We start from the raw sequence: 22,463 nt of genomic DNA, 5'->3' as shown, positions 1-22,463 counted from the left end.
ACATCCTCCTGTAGTAAAGTATCTAATTAAAAATGAGCTTGTAAAGTAAGATCACATTAAACCATTAAGCGCTTGTGGTGGTAAGTTAAAGGCAGTTTCCTTTTCTTTTCTTTCGCTCTTCTGGAAGCAAGAACTGACCTGCTTCCTAAACTTACAACTAAGCAAAGAGAAAGGATCTAATGGTTTTAAGAAAAAAATACATAGTTTCTGGAAAAAATTTATAGGAATAAAATGGTCTATTTCAGCATCTAAGCAGCAGGCTAATCAGTGAATTAATTCCTTTCTTGCAAATTGCCTAGTCCAGCATGAGGAGCTACAGAAGTCAAACATTCGGATCATTTTCAAAGCTATATCTCATAGTGAAAATTCTAGCCAAATATATGCGTGTTTGCTTGTGTAATTAATTTTATAGAATAAATTCATGCGAGGTAGATTAATAGTAATTTAGATGGCTCTAAGAGGTTTAAGTACCCCAAATCACATACTCAATTAAAAATATAAGTTCAGTTGAAATTGAGATACTGGCTGGACCTGGTTTTACTCTTAAAAAAAAAAAATGATTACCCCGAACTCTGGTCCTCAATGGCAACATCATCAGCTATTATCTGCTGTAAAGAAAAGTTTCAAATTTCACCAAACTAACATATGTATCATATTTTTCTGCCACTTGCCACCTCTTAAGGGAGAACTCAGCCCATTTCATAGGATGTTTAATGTGTGCTCACAAATAGATTCCATCAGTTCTCCTACAGCACCCAGGTATGTCTTCCCATTCTGCTTTACATCCTCTGATCATAGTACTTTGCAAACATGCTTATGACTTCCACTTGTCACTGCTGCCTCTGCCAGGAAACTCCCTATGCTATACAGGGTACAAAGCATACTGCCTTCAGTGCTAGTGTGAGGAGCAATGCCTACCTACCATTGTTTTATGATAGCATGTTGACTCAGGTATTCTCATTTGAGGGTACAAATCCCTTTTTCTTCATTTTCAGATGCAAGCCATGAAGCGTTAAATCAGTATCCTTGAATAGCATAGTCCCTATTCCTTTCCAAAATAGCCTCTCTTCTGATTTTCAGTCTATATTTCCTTGACTGTCTTTTTTTTTTTTTTCAGTCTATTGACCTTTTCCCAAGAATTCTCCTCAGTTCTTTAGCTAAATAGATGACTTCTGGGTACATTAGCACACCAGAAATACACAGGCAAAGACAAATGTTAGCGGTTGACACTTAATGCTTCACATATATTTGCAAAAGTGAAATTAAATCAGCAGAGAAGGCTCTGGTTTAGTTTGTTAAAACTGCCCTTGGCTCATGCCTGTAATTCCAGTACTTTGGGAGGCCAAGAAGTGTAGGTCACGAGGTCAAGAGTTCGAGACCACCCTGGCCAACACCGTAAAACCCCGTCTCTACTAAAAATACAAAAATTAGCTGGGTGTGGTGGCACATGCGCCTGTCGTCCCAGCTACTCGGGAGGCTGAGGCAGGAGAATCACTTGAACCCAGAAGGCAGAGGTTACAATGATCCAAGATCACGCCACTGCACTCCAGCCTGGGGACAGAGCGGGACTCTGTTGAAAAACAAAACAAAACAAAACAAAACTGCCCTTAATTCTGCAACATTTCTGATTATACCAAGTAGCATGGAGTTTAAGAATGACAGATCTGGAGTTGGCATCTGGCAGACTTTGGATTTGCATGCGAGTCCTCCCATGTACAAGTTATACAAATCTACATTAGAGAGTTCACCTCTTGGGGCCCTAGTTTGCTTTTCTGCAAAATGGTATTTAAAATAGTGCCTAGTTCATGCACAGAGATGCTATAAAAATATTGAAAAAAAATCACAATCTATCTGGCATATAGTAATTACTCAACAAATGATATGGATTTAAAACATTATTGCATATTCCAAATTTTAATTTTTCAGAAAAGACATCAAAAGACAACTTGATAATTATTAATCACTCAGTATGTGGCAAGGTTACATGACTGATATATTCACCTAAATGGTCATTTTTAAAATTAATTCTTCATAACAAAACTATGAAGTAAGCATTATTATTCCAATATATCCCTTTGGACATGCAACTTCCACATGGCAAATACCAGTTAGCTTCAATATCAGAATTGTTTTATTCCAAAGACAATTAGTCTTCAGTGAAATAATTGAAAGTTTATTGTTACTGTATTTAATATCAAATTTAGTTCAAAGACAAGTAAAATGAAATAAGATTTCAGAATTCATATCTTGATGAATTGGAAAGGACTCTTCTTAACTCACTTCTGTTTCAGAACTCATATTCCTTCTACTATTTTATCTTCTGTATTCTCCACCATGGGTACAATATACATCTCCAGAACAATGGTCAATGCCATTTTTAATGCCATTCTTAAAGGAAAAAAAATAAATAGTTGTCTTTCCTTTTTTATCCCCAGGAGGTCAGCTGCCCCATGGAGGAAGCAAGATTTGTGTGCATTAGAAATAAATAAACTGTTGGAGATAGGATCTTCTTTGTTGACAAAACAAGTCTTGAAGATAAGACATCAAGGGTTCTAGTTAAATGGTGCAGTGACCTTATCAGAAATCCCAAAGCAGAAAAGTCTGTCAGCAAAATAGCATCAGATCATGGAAACCAAGTACATGGAGCTAATTTTTGACTCTAAAGAAAGCCAAGATTATTTAATAATAATAATGGCACAGTTTGTGAACTATGTGAAGAAAATAAAATATTGAGTTATAGCTTTATCTCCATTATACAACCAAATATATTCTACATGGATTAAGGAATTAAATGTAAAAGTTAAATCAAACCAATAAGTCAAAAAAGAAAAAAATAGAAAAAATATCCATAAAATTTGTTAATTTACAAAATGGTCATAAAATATATTAGCTCAAAACAATGGGAGAATTCATAAAGGATAACTATTATAGAGATTTTCCCATAGAGAGTTCTAAAATTTATGTGACTCAAAAAATGCCATAAATAATAGTCAAATAAAAATTTTCAGAAAATATTTGCTCACATAGGGCAAAAGAGCTAATAACCTTAATGTATAAAAGTTCCTTCAAACTAAGTACCGTCTCAGAAGAAAAAAAAATATCAAAGCGGTAATCAAATAATAAAAATTGTAATACCAGGTCTCAATGACTTCTGCATCAGGGAAGATAAAGAAGAACTTTCCCTCTTCCAACAGCTAAGTTCCACTAAAATTCTGGACACCTCCCCCACCTAAAATAAAAGAAAAAAAAATGGAAGACTTCGAAGTATGGAGAAAAGATAGACAAGCCAGGGACCTTGGTCTCAAAGAACAACATGGCAGTGGATTTCCTGGGTTTTCTTTCCCATCATATATCTCAGACTTGGAAATGAAAAACCAGAAACCACATTGGATGGAGAAAAAGCTCCATTGAAAGACTGCCATCTCCAGCAAAGGAGCAGAAAAAGGGCAGACTATCAAGGCAGAAAACTTTTAGACTGTAACTGCTCTACTCCAACCACATCCAGAAAACAAAACTAAACAAACAAAAAAAAACTTGTGGCCACACTTGACCAATAGGAGAAAAGCAATTAAAATGAGAGCAGATTTCTCATCAGAAACTACAGAGGAGAGATGGAAGCGGCACGATATTTTTCAGGTGTCTGAAGAAAAGAACCCTCAACCTAGGCTGACAATCTTGTACCCAGAATGAAATCCTAGTTTCACAATCACATTAGTCCATTCTCACATTGCTATAAAGACCTACTTGGGACTGGGTAATTTATGAAGAAAAGAGCTTTAATTGACTCACAGTTCTGCAGGCTGTACAGGAAGTGTGGCTCGGGAGGCTTCAGTAAACTTAGGATCATGGCGGAAGGCGACGGGGAAGCAGACACATCTTCACATGGCAGAACAGGAGAGAAAGAGAGTTAAGGGGAAGGTGCCACACACTCTTAAACAACCAGATCTTGTTAGAACTCTATCACAAGACAGCACTAGGGAGATGGTGCGAAACCATTAGAAACCACCCCCATGATTCAATCACCTCCCAACAGGGGCCTCCTCCAACGCTGGGTATTACAATTCAACATGCGATTTGGGTGGGGAGACAGAACCAAACCATATCAACAATCCTATACTCAGAATATTCAATCCTATATCCACAATGAAAGGGAAATCGTAATATTCTAAAGCTGAAGAAAAATTAAGATAATTTGTTATCCTATCCAAAAAGTATAGCTAAAGAAAATTCTCTAAACAGAAGGAAAACAAAAGAAAGACACCAGGAAAGGAACAAAATAGAAAAAAATAAATAAAATGGGATTTCCTTCTCCTTTGGGGTTTTCTAAATTATGTTTGATTGTTAAAACTATAACACTGATTTTATTCTAAATTTATGTGGAGATAATATTTAGGACTATTATACAAACACGGGACAGTAAAAGGACATAAAAAAGAGGTAAGGACTGTATATTTCACTTAAACTGAAAAAAATAATGACATCAGCACCTTGTAATAAGTTTAAGTATGAACAATTGTATATTCAGGCATACCCATTTGACCGCACTTCACTGTATGGTGCTTTGCAGATACAGTGTTTTTTACAAATTGGAGGTTTGTGGCAACTCTGCATTAAGCACATCTACGGGTGCTGTTTTCTTCACAGTGTGTGCCCACTTAGTGTCTTTGTATCAGCATTTTGTAGCAATAAAGTGTTTTTTAACTGAGGTATGTACATGTTTTTACATATAGACATATGCTATTGCACACTTCATAGACTACAGTGTGGTATAAACATAACTTTTACATGTGCTAGGAAACCAGAAATTTGTGTAACTCATTTTATTGCCATATTTGCTTTATTGTGGTGGTCTGGAACTCGACCTGCAATATCTCTGAGGTATGTCTGTACAATGTAATACCTACAGTGAAACAAGTTATATGAAAGATACATTCAAAATATCATAAGTAAATCAAAATGAAGTTATAGTGACCAGCTTGGGCAGCATGGTGAAACCCTGTCTCTACTAAAAATACAAAAATTAGCTGGGCGTGGTGGCATATGCCTGTAATCCCAGCTACTCAGGAGACTGAGGCAGAAATGTTTGAATCCGGGAGACAGAGGTTGCAATGAGCTGCGATTGCACCACTGCACTCTAACTTGGGCAACAGAGCAAGAGTCTATCCCCCCCTCAAATATATATATATAAAATGTTCAATTAACCCACAGCAAGATAGGAAAAAAAGAAGATATTGAAAGGAAAAGCAGGGAGAAGAAATAAAGCCTAAAATAAAATGGCAGACTTAAATACTAGCACATCAATAACTAATTAAATGCAGATATTCTAAAAGCACTAATTAAAAGAGAGTGGCAAATGGATTTTAAAAACATGACAATTATAGAATATTAACAACTCTCTTCAAATATAATGATACAGGCAGGCTGAAATTAAAAGAATAGTAGAAAAATATAAAATTCAGTGATGAATCAGACAAAAATAGAAATGACTAAATTAATTCCAGTAAAGTAGATTTTGTAGCAAAGAAATTACCAGAGAGAGAGAGAGGAATAGGGTACAATGACAATAGTGTCAGTCCACTACAAAGACAGCAATGGTAGATGGAGCATGTACCAAGTAATGTAATTGAAAATATGTGAAGCAAAAACTGAGATAAAGAAAAGGAGACACAGACATATCCACAATGATGGATAAAGACTTCATACTTCTCTCAACAACTGATAGAAAAACTAGACATAAAATCAACATGGAGATGAGAACCCAACAATACCATCAACCAACAATCAAACTAACATTTATAAAACATTCCACCCAACATCATGAGAATAAACATTATTTTCAAATGACAACAGAACATGTACCAAAATTAGCCATATTCTGGGCCATAAGACAGACCTCAACAAATAGAAAAGATTTGATATCATACATAGAATATTTTCCAAACATAATGGTATCAAACTCGAAATCACTAACAGAAATAAAACAAAAATATCTCTTCACACTTGGCAACCAGACAACCTATTACTAAATAATCCATGAGTCAAAAAGGAATTATCAAGATAAAGAAAAAAATACATCAAATTGAATGAAAGTTAAAACATGTCAAAATGTGTGGAACACAGTGAAAGCAGTGCTGAGAGGAAAAATTATAGCACTAAGTGCATACATTAGAAAGGAGTTTGAAAAGGCTCAAAACAATAATGTGAGCTTTCACCTCAAAAACCTAGTAAGTGAATAAAAAATAAACCCAAAACATGATAAGTCATTAGGGAATTGCAAATTAAAACAACAATGAAATACCTTTATGCAAGCATTAGAATGAATGCAAATCCAAAAACTGACAATACTAAATGCTGTTAAGGATGTGGAACAATAGGAACTCTCATTCATTGCTAGCAATAATGCAAAAATTGTACAGCTAGTTAAGGAGATCATTTGGTGGTTTCATATGAAACTAAACATAGTCTTACCACACAATCCAGCAACTGCCTACTTAGGTATTTATCCTGATGAGTTGAAAATTTATGTTCACACAAAAACTTGCATATGAATGTTTACATCAGTTTTATTCTTAATCACCAGAACCTGAAAGCTAACCAAAATATTTTTTAGTAGATGAATAAACTCTAGTATATCCATACAGTGGAATATAATATAATTGTAGATAATATTAATGAACTATATAATAAAAATTTTATAAGAAATAATGAATTATGAAGCCATGAAAAGACATGAAGGAATATTATGTACATATTGCTAAGTTTAAAAAGCCAGTATGAAATGAAAAGGCTCCATATTATATAATTCCAACTGCATGACAATCTTGAAAAAAGCAAAACTATGGAGACCTTAAAAAGATCTGCGGTTTCCAGAAGTTGAGGTGGGGTGGCAGGGAGGACAGGAGGGATAAATAGATGGAACATATGAGATTTATAGGATGATGAAACTGTGCTGTGTGGTGGATATAAGGCATGCATTAGTCAAAACCTATAGAAGTGTCCCACACAAAAAGGAAACCTTAATGTAAACTACTGACTTCACTTAACAATAATGTAATAATATTGGCTCATTAATTGTAACCAATGCATCATTCTATACTATGCAAATTGTTAATAGAGGAAATAATGTGGGAGTGGGAGAGTATTATCCGCACAATATTTTTGCTCTAAAATTTTGAGGTAGATTTGTACCTAATTTGTTGAGAGGTTTTATCATAAAGGGATGTCACATTTTGTCAAATACTCTTTCTGGCTTATTGAGATGGTCATATGATTTTTACTCTTTATTCTACTAATATGTTATCTTTATGATTTGCATATATTAAACCATTCTTGCATCCTTGGGATCGATCTTACTTGATCATGGTGAATAATCTTTTTAATGTGCTATCGACTTTTGTTTGTTAGTATATTGTTGAGTATTTTTGCATCTATGTTCATTAGCAATATTAGCCTGTTTTTTTCTTTTTTATTGAAAGCTTTCCCTCTAAGATTTGGAACAAGACAAGGATGCCCATTTTCACAACTCCTTGACATAGTAGTGAAAGTCGTTTCTAGATCAATTAGGCAAAAGAAAGAAATAAAAGACATCTAAATAGGAAAGGAGGAAGTCAAATTGTCCCTGTTTGCAGATGACATAATCTTACACATAGAAAACTATAAAGACTCCACCAAACAATGGTTAGAACTAATAAACAAATACAGTAAAGATGCAGGATATAAGATTAATATAAAAAAGCAGTGTTTTTATACACCAATAGTGAACTATCTGAGAAACAAATGAAGAAAGTAATTCCATTTACAGTTGCTACAAATAAATAAATACCTACGAATAAATCTAACCAGGGAGGTAAAACAGCTCCATAATGAAAACTATAAAACAGATTAAATCAGTTGAAGGGGATAAAAATTAATGGAAAGATATTTCATGCTCATTTGGAAGGATTAATATTATTAAATGTTCATACTACTTAAGACAATCTACAGATTCAATACAGTCCTTATCAAAAATTCCCATGTCATTCTTCACAGAAATAAAAAAGAATGATCCTAAAATTTGCATGAAATAACAAAAGACCCCAAATAGCCAAATCAATCTTGAGCAAAAAGAACAAAGCTGTAGATGCACACTACCCAATTTCAAAATCAAATCTGTAGTAACCAAAACAGCATGGTATTGGCATAAAAATACATACACAGATCAATGGTATAAAATAGAAAGCTCAGAAACAAATCCATGTATTTACAATGAATTGATTTTCAATAAAGTTGTCAAGAACACACAATGGGACAATAAATGGTGCTGGGAAAACTGGATATCCACATGCAAAAGAATGAAACTTAACCCTATCTCTCATCATATACAAAAATCTACTCGAAATAAAGACTTAAATATAAGACTCAAACTATACAATTAATAGAAAAAAAGGATGGGAATACTACAGGGTATCAGTCTGGACATGGATTTTTTAAACAAGACCTGAAACAACAAAAACAAAAATAAACAAACAAGACAACATCAAACTAAAAAAGTTCTGCACAGCAAAGGAAAAAATCAACAGCATGAAGAAGCAACCATAGAATGAGAGAAAATATTTCCATGTTATATACCTTACAAAGGGTTAATACCCAGAATTTATACTCAATGGCAAAAACAAGTAATTCAATTTAAAAGTAGACAAAAGACCTGTTTAGACATTTCTTCAAAGAAGACATACAAATGGCCAACAAATTTATGAAAAATGCTCAACATCAGTAACCATCAAGAAAATGCAAATCAAAACCACAATATGATATCACCTCACCCCAGTTAAAATGGCTATTATGAAAAAACAAAAAATAACAATGCTGTTGAGGATGTGGAAAAATGGGAAAGCTTATAGATTGCTAGTGGGAATGTAAATTAATACAGCCCTTATGGAAAACAGTAGGACATTCCTCAAAAAATTAAAAACAGATCTACCGTATCACCCAGCAATCCCATTACTGGATATATATCCAAAAGAAATATAATGAGTATGTCAAAAAGAGATCTCATGTTTATTGCAGGACCATTCACGATATCCAAGATGCAGAATCAAGCTAAACACCTACCAGTTAATAAATGGATAAGGAAAATGTGGTATATATACACAATGGAACATTATTCAGCCATACAAAAGAATAAAATTGTGTCATTTTGCAACATGGATAAGCCTGAAGGACATTATGTTAAGTAAATTAAGTCAGGCACAGAAAGACAAATACCCCGTGATCCCACTCATATGTAATACCTAAAAAAATTGATCTCAAAAAAGTTCAGAGTAGAATAGTTGTTACTAGGGAGTTGGGAGAACACAGGGAAAGGGGAGATGGGGAGAGGCTGGTCATTGAGTACAATGTTACAGCTGGATAAGAAGAATAAGTTCCATTACTTTATAGCACAACAGGGTGACTATAGTTAACAATAACGAATTATATATTTCAACTAGTGAGAAGAGAGGTTTTTGAATGTTCTTATAATGAAATGGGCCAGGTGCACTATGAGAGACTTGAGGGTTGCTTAAGGCAGAGTTCAAGATCAGTCTGGGCAACATAGCAAGCCACCATCTTGGGTCTGTTGGTATGCACCTGTAGTCCCAGCCACTCAGGAAGCTGAGGTGGGAGGATCCCTTAAGCCAGGAAGGTTGAGGCTGCAGTGAGCTATGATCATGCTGCTGCACCCTAGCCTGGGCAACAGAGCTAGACCCTATCTCACAAACAAACAAAGATACAATACATGTTTAAAGTGATGGATATGCTAATTATCACCATCTGATCATCACACTGTGTATATATATGGCAACATTACATTGTACTACATGTAAATATGTGCAATTATTTTTTGTCAGAAAAGAATAAAGATGTGTTGTCAAAACATGTGAAAATAAATAAAAATATAATCTACTAAGTAAAAAGACTGAAATTAATTAAAATTCACATACATTCATAATTAAAAGCTCAAATAATGAAATAGAGGATAATTTTCTCATCTTGACACAAAATAACAACTGAAAAGCTACAACTAACATTATACTGAGTGGGGAGAACTGATACTTTCCCCCAAAGATCACCTACAGAAAGAGGATGTTAACTCTCACCACTCTTAGTTAACTTAGTGCTGGAAGTTCTGGTAAGTACAATAAGGCAAGATAAAGAAAGTTAAAAGACTACAGATCAGGATGTAATGTATAAAATAATCCCATTTGCAGATGGCACAATGTCCTCTACACAGAAAATTCCAATGAATCTACGAAAATCTTGTACAAACTGCCAACTAATAACTAATCAGCAAGGTCACAGGACAACAAATACGCAAAAATTAATTTTAATTCTACATATTTGCAATAAACACATGGACCCCAAAACTTAAAATACAATACAATTGTAATCCCTCAAAAATAAATAAGAATGTAGGTACAAATCTAACAAAGCATTTACAGAAATTATATATTGAAATTATATAATGCTAATGTATTAATTTCCTTTTGCTGGCTTAAACAATATAGTGGCTTAAACAATACAAGCTTATCAGAGCTCTAGAGGACATGTGTCTTCAATATGTTTCATGAGACCAAAATCAATGCATTGGCAGGCATGGATTCCTCCTGGAAGCTCTTTGGAAGACTGCATTTCTTTGCCTCTTCCAGCTTCTAGGGGCTGCTTCCATTCCTTGGCACCTGGTCCCCAGCTAGCAGTTTCATCACTCTGATCTCTGCTTCCATAGTGACATCTAATTCTCTATATCCTCTGCCTCCCTCTTTCACTTAAAGAACGTTTATAAGTACATTGGACGTACAAGAATAATCTAGGATAATCTCACCATTTCAACATCCTGACTTAATCAGATCTGCAACGTCCTTTTTGCAACGTAGTTAATTATTATTCACAGGTTGCAGGGATCCGGACATGAACATCTCAGAGTGGCCATCATTCTGTCTACCAGAGCTAATGAAAAGTAAGAGCGGTTTTACGTAAATAAAGAGCTATACCATGTGTTCATGGTTTGACAGGCTGGGCATAGTAAAAGTGTCAGTCTCTTCCAAATTTGATACATAGGTTTAATACAATTTCAATCAAAATCCCAAGAAGAATTTTTACAGATACAGACAAGATTCTTCTAAAATTTATATGGAAAGACAAAGAAACAAGTATAGTTAAAACAATGTTGGAAAATAAGAATTTATCTACCTAATTTCAAGGTTTATTATATAACTACACTAAACAAGACAACATGGTTTTGGAAGAAGAACACACACATAGATAAATTTAACAGAATAGAGAAATCAAAACTAAATCCATCCAAATTTGCCCACCTGTGAAACTTTCAGAAAGGAGAAAATCTTTAGAACCAAGTGACAAAAAGAGTTCTTACACTGACATAAAAATATGATCCTTAAAAATTAATAAATTGGACCTCAAGATCATTAAAAACTTTTGCTCTGTGAAAATGGCTATGAGATTATGAGGGTAAAAATATAAGTACAGATGGGGAGAAAATATTTGCAAACCACAAAGAGAGTAAATTTTTGTTATTTTAAGCCACTAAATTTGTGGCAATTTGTTATGGCAGCAATAAAATACTGATACAGTCTCCTTGAGAAACAGTGCCATATCAGGGGCTTAATTTTGTTCTCTCCTGACTCCTTGGACATTCAGAGGCAGCGGTAGCCAGATTGGCCTCGGAGAATGCTAGCTAGAGGGAAACTAGTTCTTACAGGGAAAGACTAATTCACTTCTTCAGTCTCTGATTATTCAGAGGTCTCTGCAGAGCCATCATCTTCAGGGACATCCATTCAGATGCCCCTCTTATATTTTAGGATTCCAGGTTTTTCCATTGAGGATCCTGATGATGGCAGAACAGACCTGTCTTGGCTGAGTATTTTTTAAAAAATCTCTCTGTAGATTTATGAATCTATCAGATCTACAATATGGTGCTATAAATAATGGTCCATTTATCAGCTACTAAAGAGGACCTGTGGCTCTAAATACTTAGCCTTTAATGATTGTTAAATTTTTCCATATCTGAGTATTCCCCTGCAGAGCATCAACACTGCTTAGCAATAGTCAGTCAACACTGCTATGTTTGTAGTTGTTGCTCCCTCCTCCCTCTATCTCTTTCATATTCCTGGTTCCTTACACCTGCCACAGTATTTTCTTCCATAGAAGCATTTTTCCTGGTCATCATTGGTGCAATATTTAGCACTTTGTGCCAGGGACTCTGTGTGCCACACCCACTACTTAGGGTGGTATCTTTACTCAGCAGGCTGTGATGGGCCAGTCCCAAATCCCCATTTTACTATTTGTTTTCTCAGACCTCTCCTGGTACCACTTGTGCTACTCGAGGTCTGCTGAGAAGTGCAAGATATTTATTAGGAGAGGGAGAAGGAGAAAAATGGAAGAGTCTTCAGACCATGAAGTAGATCTGATAACCAAGGAAGAAGGAAGGGAAAGAAAGATTAAAGAGGAGGAGCTTGGACTGAAGCACCAATCTAAGCAAGGGTTGGCCTGGCTAGTGAGGGATCCCCAGACAAATGCCTGCAGGCGTCCTCCATCTCATTGGAGTGAATCTGTCTTAGTAGCCATCCCACTGTGTTCAGTCATTAGCAGCCAGCAGGCCCCCAGACGAAACATAGCCTTGGTGCAAATGCAGTGGTTGATCGAGAGGGACTGCAGCTGGGGGCATCATTTATGGTCCCAGCAGGAAATGTGAAAGATGCATTTTCAGTGTCCCCATAGGCAACTGTCCTGGGAAGTTTTTCTCCAAGTGCTAATTCAGACATCCAGATTCCTTCTACCAAATCCCCATTACCTCTTCAGAGTCTCCCCTTCAGAGACATGGCTCATTCAACTGATCCATCAGGTGTTCTGTGTTAGGACACCAAACAGCAAAGGGAAAAGTAGATTTTATGGGAGACTTTTTAGGGACCAGGACTGAAAGTGGTAAACGAATTCTACTCACATTTTATGACCCAAACTTGCTAAATATCCCCTTCTAAGCACTTTTGCTGAAGACACAATGGTGTCTCTGCCACATGGGAGAACCTAAATGTTACTCATATGTATGATAGCTCGGCTATGTTGTTGCTGTTCATGCTGTGTTGTCTAGCTTATATTTGTTCTTATGCATGGAACTGGGTGAATCCTGTATTTGAGTCTCAAGACTAGTACTACAGAACAGAGTATTTTAGTCTTCTTTATCTCAATCCTAACCCATCCTCTCTATCTTTCATGAGGGCCATCTTCCAACATTAAGACAGCAAGTGTGTTCTTTCCCTAGGAGCAATTCTGTTTCCAGTCATTAAACTAGCATTTTTGATTTCTCTCTAGCATATGTACATATTTTTAATGGAAATATTCTGGAGCAGTATACCAAAATATGTTGACATAAGACTTTTGTGGGTGTCAAGAGTCTCTTAACTCTTTTTATTTTCATATTTATATTTTATACAATATTATACATCTTTCTATAATAAATTTTAATTATATATTTATAAGAAAAAATAATTATAATAATTGAAGCCTAAATGATGCTGTCTCTTTTAAAAATCTGAAATTAAAAATTTCAGGCATTTATAAATGCTTGAATTTTCAAATATATGTTACATATACCATCCTTGAGGAGTGCACCTGAGATAATCATTTCTCTAAAATTCATAATCTCTTCTCTACTTTAAATCAAATCAGTAAAAAACTACAAAATTCAGTTCTCCAGCAACTTTTTTTTTATTTCAGCGATTAATTCATTTATTTGTTTAACCAGTACTTATTGATCTCTTGACTATGTATTTGAAACTCTTTTAGACCCTGGTCATAAACACAGTAATGACTATTGTACTCATGGTCACATACAATAGTCATGGGCCACCATGGAATGGTGTAGATACACAATAGTTATCAGATAGTGATAAGAGCTATAAAAATAAGGGATGCAGCCAGGCGCAGTGGCTCATGCCTGAAATCCCAGCACTTTGGGAGGCCAAGGTAGGTGGATCACAAAGTCAGGAGTTTGAGACCAGCCTGGCCAACATGGTTAGACCCTGTCTCTACTAAAGATACAAAAAGTTAGCTGGGCGTAGTGGTGTGCACCTGTAATGCCAGCTACTTGGGAGGCTGAGGCAGGAGAATCGCTTGAACCTGGGAGGTGGAGATTGCAGTGAGCCAAGATCGTGCCATTGCACTCTAATCTGGGCAACAGGGCAAGACTCTATCTCAAAAATAAATAAATAAATAAATAAATAAATAAATAATGTATCAACATTTTAATACTATGTTTATTACTGTCCTTTTTTAAATAATAATTTCAATTTTTATTTTAGATTCAGGGGATACGTGTGCAAGTTTGTTACATGGGTATATAGTGTGATACTGAGGCTTGGGGCACAAAAGATCCCATCACCCAAGTAGTGAGCATAATACCTAACAGGTAGTTTTTCAGCTGTTGCCCTTCTCCCTCATTCCTCTCTCTAGTAGTCCCCAGTGTCTATTTTCCCCATCTTTATATCCATGTATACCCGATACTTAGCTCCCACTTATATGTGAGATGTGGTATCTGGTTTTCTGCTCCTGCAAACTTGCTCAGGATAATGCCTCCAGCTACATCCATGTTGCTGCAAAGGGCATGATTTCATTCTTGTTATGGTTGCATAGTATTCCATGGTGTATATGACCACATTTTCTTTAAAATGGTGGTATTTCTTCAACTTCTGGTTAAATTACTTAACATTCAAGAGGACACAAATTTGTAGCAATTTAGGTATGGAAGCAAAGCTATGCTTGACCAGATTCTAAAAGCAGTCAATTTACTTTACCATCAACTACAATAAAGAAATAACATTTGTGATCTGAAATAATGGTTAAGTAAAAATCAGTAAGAAATGTTGAAGCATCTGAGTATCTGCTTATAGCGCTCTGAAAATCAGGAAGTACACCAAATGTAAAAACCATTCAACTCAAGCTTCTCTTTGCCTCAATGCACATACACTTCAAGAAACTTTTCAAGATGGCAACAAACGTACTGTCTCCATCCACTTTTCCAGATTAGCACCTTTCTGTCTTTCATCTATTTTAAAACTAAAATGGAGAACTAAGACTTGAGGTAGACTGAAACAGGTTGTAGATCATGGTATTCTGGAAGACAAGGCTCCCAGTGAGATGTGTTAAAAACAAGAAAGCATTGTCTGCTGAGGAACAGTTTATAATGAACCACATAGTTTTACCAAGTATCTAATATTGCACCCCTAGATTCTCTGGCAAAGGAAAGGTGAATTCTTGCAGTGCTCCCAAGTATAATGAAGGAAGCTAGTGGCCATTCATATCTATGTGTCTTCAAACATTATATCTGGCTAGTTATGTTTACTTTTTTGTGTGCCAGTATCAGTCAGAGTTCAACTGGAGAATCAGGACTAGGAGATAATGATAGGTAGACAGAGACAGATAGATAGTTGATAGGTAGGTGGATACATAACAGACAAATTGCAAGGATTTACATGATTGTGGGAGATGACCAAACAATCTGTGAGAAAGTTTTCTGCACAACTATTGCTGGAGCTTGATGTCCACAGGGCAGGTAGAGCAGAAGGGAAGATGAACACAAAATGGAGCAGACCAAGCACAACCTGGACCCACATCAGTATGGACTGAGGCCCGTGTTAGTTCTTGTTGCCACTGACCAGGGTGATGTGAGATAATGCAGAAGCCAAAACCGTTTGTCATGGGGCTAACTAAGCACACACACCTGGCCAGACATTGCCTCACACCAGTGAAGTGAGTTAGCAAGCAAGTATCATTGGTGAGCTCCTACCTTTTCCTAGTTACTCATTTATTATATTAAATTTTCCCTATTGAAGTTACCAGCGTGGTCTCTGTCTCCTAACTGGACCCTGACTGATTTATGTAGTTTCTTCATTTCAAGGTTAGATACAAATAAAAAATTCTTTCTGCAGATAAATGGATAAATAAGTGTGCGTATGAATTTCTACAACATAAGCCAAAATTCTGCAACACAAAAGAACAGAAATTCACTGAATGATAGAGAAGGGGGGGGGTGCTCATTTGTATTATTGATGTAATCTAGTAAACAGAAAAATAAATTTAAAAATACAAGAATAGAGAAACACATTCTTCATACAAAAAAAGATCATGGCATAAAAATGAACAAAAAAGAGGGTAGGTCCCAAAATAAGTAGGTAGAGATAAAAAGGCTGTAGGTTTAAAAGAAAATGTAGCAAACTGAATATGAGTAGAAGCAGGAAGAAAAATAAGAGGAATTTGGGCAATTTTTTTTTAAATGCCAAGATTTATAAATGAAAGGAGCAGAATTAAAATGTTTTATATACAGACTGAACTGATTCTGAAAAAAACTTGTTCATTGATATAATTGAGAAGTTCTTGCCAAACGCAGGTAAAAGAACAATAACGTGTTTAATAATAAAGATCACAGAAGATCAAAGATTAAATATAAAGAAACTGTATTTTTAATGAAAACAAAATAATCAGAGACATGTTAAAATTTTTTTGAGCTAAAAACTATAAAGTCTATACTGTTCTAGCAAAGAATAATTATGAGAGAGTGAAAAATAGACTTGTCCTGGAACTAGGTGCCAAATGAATACAAAATTGTAAGAGATTTGAAGAGAAACGTTTTACAATCCAAGAATCCTGAATTCAGAGGAGTTATTACTCATGTGGAAAAATCTTAGCAACACAAGTGCTTAGAAATATAAAACACATTTACCCTTTTTATAAAAAAGCACTACTCTAGCTAACTGAAAGATTAATTATAATTAAAACTCAGAAATAGGGGAAGGATAATATGAAATGACTGATTATTACATTTGAGAACAAAAAACATACTTTTTGGAGTAGTTAAAAGTTTCAATATAAATTTGAAAATAAACTGCCCACAAGAACTTAATTTAGGAAACTGTTATTCTTATCACTTCCTTCCTCCTCATCAGTGTTAAATGAGCATATTTAGGAAAATGGAAATATGAGGGGATAAAGAAAGTAAAGCGAGCTAAGTTCAATGACTTCTCATACGTAGAGCAGATTTAAAACACAGGTATTTTCACTTTGGTAATTAGATAAATATAAGTCCAAGTGTGTTTTTGAAAATGTAGTAGTAAAAATCTAAAAGTTAAAAATAAGATATCTTATATTCAAATCATCACCAACGGTTAAAGCAAACTAAACACAGTCATCATAGCAATAGAGAGAAAACAAAATAAATTAGCGAAGAACATGGTAAAATAACAGAAATAAAAAAGCAAGTACATCTGCTACAACATTAAGTGTCTTCTGATGTTATGACATTAAATTGTTAAAATGCCTCCATAAAAGGGAAAGAAAGTTAGATTTGCTTTTTAAAATTCTAGTGTATGAATCTTAGGAAAGACATAAAGTAAAATAACAAAAATAGTTAAAGAAAAATATAGAGTACTACATAACTTACAAGTTTTTTAAAAATTGGTAATATCTCACAATAAAATAATTTAAGAAGAATGAAATTAATAAATAGATATCATTCTTAATGCTTTTGAAAAAATTAGATGGTGGAGTAAAATTAAGACAAAAGCAAAATTTAAAATAATAAGTAAATTTAAAATGTTTAATACTTCTAAGTAAAAATGCTTAAAGTTAAAAAGATGCTAATAATTTTAAAGATACAAATCATGTGAAAAGCATCAAAAATATAATTTTGTTTAAATAGAATAAAAAGCAACGGGAAAATCTGAATGATTGGAAACATAATTTTTAAAAATTTAAAATAACACGTATAGTAAAGATCAAAGATATTTAATTGGTATTTCTTTTTAAATCTCACATTAGAAATATATGTTATTTTTAAAAATTCATAATATAAAAACGTTTTAAAATGTCCCTTAACAGAAAATCATAAGCTCTTCTCATGTGTAAATTTGAATTGCAAAAATGTTTGGTAATGTGTTTTAAAATTTATATAAAAGAGTAAATCATGTAAAATAACCAGTTTTTCTTAACAAATACAGTGTCAATCTGATATTAGAAGACCATTATTATACTAAATCATTTCAATAGAAATTTCAATAAGAGCTAAGTTTAAATATTGATCTGCCAAATTTAATTGCTGTGTACTTCAGCAATTACTTTGGCCACTGTGATTATCTTATTGACATTTGTAAAATGGGAATGCTATTTTTTATCTTTCTTTTGACGGTAAAATTAAGAAATATTATAGCACACAAAATATGTATTAAATACTCAGTACAGGGTAAGAGCTCAACAAAAAGTTGCTGTTGTTATATATTAGACAAAAATCATCTCAATGTGTTATAAGAATTAGCCAACAAAATGAAAAAATGCCCTCCAACCAACTTAAGAAACTCAAGATTTATATCAAAAGGATATTTTATTAATATAAAAATATGTAATTTACACTAACAGTTATCATCAGCAAATTTAGGGCACTAGACTCCAGTCTTGGAAATTCAGATCAAAATTTAGATAGACACAGAACCATTGCTACTAACTTTATTTTAAAGATAGACACACTTTTCAGAGTTGCATTTACTGGTTTTTACGAACTAAATCTCTATATATTTACATTTAATTTTATTCATTTTTCTCACTCTTTGGAATAGATGTATATTACAATTACTAAGACTGCAGACAGTACCAGAAAATCACTGAAATCAGAGAATAGGGTTGTCTTGTATTTATTTCTACATTAAAAAATAGAATACATATTTATTCAGATATTCAAGTAATATCTAATACACAAATAATAATGATAATGTAAATGTTAAATAAATTGAACATTTATATAAATAATGCATAAATACTATTAAAATTAAAACTATGTATAAGTATTGAGAGTAAGAAAATGGAAATATCTCTTGACTTATGAACTCTGTATAGAAAGAAGAATTTCAGCACAAAATTCACAAACAGCACAAACAATTGAAAACAATCACATGAATATCTTAACTTGAAAAATATAATAACTGAATTTAGAATTCACTGAAATTTATTAGCAGTTGTTTAGACATAGCTAAAAAGAGTATGAATAAACTGAAAAAAAAATGATTAAATAAATAATCCAGACTAGCTTGTAATGGAAAATTTAAAAAGGATAGTAGACAAAAGTGCATAAGAAACAAAGTGGGTATTATAAAAGGCCTAAAAATATGTGCACTTGTAGTCCTAGGAGGAGGACAAGAATGGAATAGAAGAAATATTTAGTGATGAGGAAATCAAATTCCAGGTTCAAAAAGCACTACATATTTCAATAAGGATTTTTCTAACATAGTGGGGGGGAAAGCACACCAAACTATAATGAAGTAAACAAAACTGAAAACAGAAGACAAAGAAAAATCCTAAAAGCTGCCAGAGAAATACAGTGTAATCTCTTCAAAGGAGGAAATAGTGTAGTCTCTTCAAAGGAGGAGCAAAGACAGCTGATAATAGAAAAAAGTAGAAATCAAAAGGTAACAGTATAATCAAAATCCTAAAAGAAAATAACTTCTGAGAATTTTACGGCCAATGAAACTGTATTTCATAAATGAAGTTAAAAGAAAAATATTTTTAGACAAATCAAAACAGAAAATTCATTACCATAAACTTACTCTAAAGGAAATATTGAAGCATGTTCTTTAGTCAAAAGAAGTGATTCCATCTGGATTTATCAGGAATGCAGGAGTCATTAGAGTTATATTATAAACCACGTTATTGGTGATATTATGAATTTCTTCTTACATTTAACAGTTTTTGCTTTATATACTTTGATGCCATATTATTCAGAGCATAAAGATGCATGGTTGTTTTATGCTCTTGTAAATGTCATCTTCTAACACTGAGTTAGATGCTCAATCCAATTAAATGCTTTTTCACTTAGAATTGTATTTGATCAGTTATTGCCATAACCACTCCTAATATTTATATAATTTATTTTTGTTCAGTCTTTTAGGGGTGGTTTGTGATGTCTCTCCAGTAAAAAATAAAAAAAGTTCTGACTTTTTAAATTACATCTTAAAAATTATGCCTTTTAATGTACTTAACCCATTCAATTTATTGTGCTTTCTGATACGTTTGACTTGTCTGTCATCTTACTGCATGTTTTCTAGTTACTATATACATTTTTCATTTTTCTATTGGTAGTTGATTGGTCAATTTATTTGATTACTTTTATAATCTTATGGGTTGGAAACTATATATGCTTCTTTTAAGATTCTACCCACACTTTTTTACAAATACATTTATCTTTTCATATCAAGGATTAAACTATATCTACATTCTTCTCTATCGAAACAAGATATTCAGCATCCTATTTCCTACCTTCCCTAACATACTTCATTGAAATCATGTTGACATTTAGCACCAGGTTGGTTTCATTTGTTTGTATTTTCATAATGTTTCTGCCTTTTGGAGAATCTTTTTTTTTTCTTTCACACTGTATTAAAATTCAGAGTTACAATGGCAGAAAGTATTTTTCTATCTCTAATTTTTTTTTACTCTCCCCTTTTTTTATATTACATATCCCTCTGTCTTTTGTTCAGAGACAGTGAATATGTAATTTTTAAAATGCTAGTACGTTTGAAATAGTATTTTATATTTTACGCATATGTATTGCTTTGCTTTAGCACTTCAGGACATATTTTCTTTCTCTCTCTGTATTGTGAGTTTCCTGTAAGAAGTCTGATGAGACTAGCAAGGGGCTGGCTGTTTGGTTATTCCCTTAATTCTCATAGCTTAGAAATTTCTGGAGGTCTGCTTAGCATTCTATGTGAAGGTGTGAGTTTTCATAATATCAATGCAATGTTTTATATCTTGCCTTAATTATTTCTTTCCTCCAATCTCTTTCTAACCTTGTTCTGAAGTCCCTACTAGGTGGATAATAGATATGGCTTTCCCGTTACCAGTATGTAGTAATCTTGCTTTTTTCTGATACTTTGCCTCTGGTGTTTTGCTCTACCTTCTGGGATACATCCTTTTCCATCAATTTCTAACTCAGTCTTCAACCATAGCCTATTATTCTTCAGCCTTCTTATTACATTTTTAATTCTGATCATCATATTTTAATTTCTAATACATATTTTGTAGTCATTGATTACTCTTTTTAATAGCAGTCAGGTCATATTTTGTGAATGTAAAATCCTTCAGTTTTTCCTTGAGGTGTAAATCAGATGTTTTCATTCTTTATTTTCTATTTTTGTTTTTTTTCCTCTTACTATTATCTCTATTTCTTCTTGGGTCATTGCTCCAATTTCAACTTTATTCTTGTTCATATTTTGGCCAGAAGCATCTCTGGCTGTTTCACTTCTCTGATTTCCAGGGTAGTCTCTCTTTTCTTGGACCTTCTGACAATTACCCCATACTTAATTCTTCTGCTAGAGACCTCTGTGAAATTGCTGTCTCCAAGGTCCACATTTTTCTGGAGCTTTGATTGAAAGCACTAATCTCACCTCTGTAATGGGTCCCTCCTCTCTCTCTCCCTCTGTCTCTCTCCTCTCAAAGTTTGTTCATTGCCTTCTATCTCTCAGGAATATCTCAATGTTTCTGACCCATTGATGATATAATTCCCCACTCTGCCACTATTATGAATAAATTTCTTAATAACTAATTTCTATCTTGACTTTTAAATGGGATTTTGGTAGTGAGTCATGAGAAGTAAAAACACAAGAATTTCATTAGCCAAACTGAACCAAATATTTTGATTGCTTCTTTTTCTAGAAAAGTCTTATTTACATATCACCTTCAGAATAATATACGTAAAACCGAAGTACAGTTGCTGCATTTCCTGGAAGAGAAAGCATTTTTTCTTCTGGTTAGTCTTGAGGGCGTAAGAAAGAAATCTAGGAATATAGGATGTACATATTTAAGTTTATCTTCAGGGTAGAGACGACTCTTACAAGAAAACATTGGAAGCTTAGATAACTTGATATCTTTGAGTTTGGGGGAGTCGAAAATTATTTTTATTTGCTTATTTTTCCTTTGTGTGGCCAGAACTCAGTTGAATATAAATTGATGTAGTTTTTTTTGTAAAAAAAAAAAAATGACAATCAATATACTTTACTTTAGAAAATAATCTAGAACATGAATAGAAAAATATTCCTACTAGAAATAAATCAAACTATGTAGTTGTTAAGGTTTTCTCTTTGATTTTACTCTATTTCCCACTATTTTTGGTTCAATAAGCTCCATTGTAAAAGGTTCAGCTTTCTGAAATACAAAGTGAAATTAATAGTGAAATACATCGCTGGTGGAGACCCTGAGTATCAGCACCACAAATTTCATTGTCATTCACGTGGTAATCTTGTGCACTGAGGATCATCAATACAGGTACAATGATTTGGAAGCCTGGGCAAATTATGTAGTGTGCAAGATTTTGTGCAGTCAATCAATGAGTGACAAGAAACCTAGACCTAATAGAAAGTACCAGCAAGGAATCACTGTTACCGATATCCATCTCG

The 22,463-nt window shown here is 33.8% G+C and overlaps 1 long non-coding RNA gene across 1 annotated transcript in view; it reads right to left on the bottom strand.

The window, feature by feature from the left end:
- Window positions 1-22,463, bottom strand: part of LOC126960624 (uncharacterized) — a 185,302-nt gene that overhangs the window by 126,902 nt on the left and 35,937 nt on the right. The window lies entirely within an intron of this gene.

Source organism: Macaca thibetana, chromosome 8 (genome assembly GCF_024542745.1).
Source record: "Macaca thibetana thibetana isolate TM-01 chromosome 8, ASM2454274v1, whole genome shotgun sequence".
NCBI classification, from domain to species: Eukaryota; Metazoa; Chordata; class Mammalia; order Primates; family Cercopithecidae; genus Macaca; species Macaca thibetana.
This window is presented reverse-complemented; position numbering and strand designations above follow the sequence as displayed.